The following is a 1,151-nucleotide window of genomic DNA, read 5'->3' as shown; positions in this document are numbered from 1 at the left end:
CTGGAGACTTGGAAGTTCAAGAACAAGGTGTTGATAGGTTGTTTCCCTGAGGGAATATGAAGGAAAGATCAGTGCCAACGTGTATCTCGGCTTTTGTTGACTAGCTTCTCTCTTACTGTTACATCATCTTCTCTTTATGTGCTGCCTTTGTATGAGTTTTATTTATTTTAAGAGAATACCCAATATATTGACTGAGAACCTTAATGAAGTCATTTTAGCTAGATTGTATATTACATCCAAATAGGGTTGCATTCAGAGGTAGTGGGGGCTAATATTTCAACATAGAAGTTTAGGAACTTTCTTTCAACTTTTAACATTTAACCTTTAACATTCAACCTTTATGTTGAAAATTGCAACTTCCTGTTAGGATATAAGGAGATTTCAGCCTCAGTGCTTATTTCTAGATCTTCACAGTTGTCATGAAGCAAATCATCAGAGTTGCATTTCAGTTTTCTCGTGAGATTTTGTAATGCAATAGGTCTATTTGTCTTTGTTCAGTATTCAGTGAAAGGGGAAAATATTGCTTTTACCATATTAGTGAATAGGCAAACATTTTTCCTTATAAAATAAAAGAGATTTGTGAGCTTTCCTTCCCTTATTGCTGTGGGCTGCCTGCTATTATCTTTGAGGCCTGTTGATCTTCCATTCACATCTTATGAGAGTGATTTGTATTTTATTTTTGAGTTTATTAAATATATTAAAGGTTTTAGTCAAAGCCATCTGGCTACCTTCCCCTAGTCTGGTGTTTGGGTAAGCTACAAATGACCATTGAATAAAGTGTAACATAATACTCTGGGAGGTATCTTTTTTTTTTTAGCCCTGCAAATGCAAGGCCTCAAAAAATTAATAAGAACTCAGAATTGTTCCTCTCCACGAAAATCTTTAGTAAAAGGCGAAAGATTTATACGATCTGAAGAGAAACCAGAGTATGGGAGGTATCTTTGAATTCTACCTTTGTCTTACAGTAAATCAGATTAGTAATGAAAATAGTCTGTATGTCAGATGCAATGATGTACTGATAATTGCTTCTGAATAAGGTAAGACTTGCTTCTCACTTCCCAAATCACCAGGATCGGTGCCTTATGTAGGTCTCCTAGTGTTAAAGTTCTCCTTGCTTGCTTGTTGCTGGAAACTAATTTTGTTAATTTGGC

General features: G+C 35.4%; 1 non-coding gene across 1 annotated transcript; it reads right to left on the bottom strand.

Moving 5' to 3' along the window:
- Window positions 1–815: 815 nt before the first annotated feature.
- Window positions 816–930, bottom strand: LOC126008227 (U5 spliceosomal RNA). Its single transcript, XR_007495570.1, has one exon. It is a non-coding gene; the product is annotated as a U5 spliceosomal RNA (small nuclear RNA).
- Window positions 931–1,151: the final 221 nt, after the last annotated feature.

The sequence above is a fragment of the Suncus etruscus genome, chromosome 4 (assembly GCF_024139225.1).
Source record: "Suncus etruscus isolate mSunEtr1 chromosome 4, mSunEtr1.pri.cur, whole genome shotgun sequence".
NCBI classification, from domain to species: Eukaryota; Metazoa; Chordata; class Mammalia; order Eulipotyphla; family Soricidae; genus Suncus; species Suncus etruscus.
Note: the sequence above shows the minus strand (reverse complement) of the source record. Positions and strands in the feature narration are given on the sequence as shown.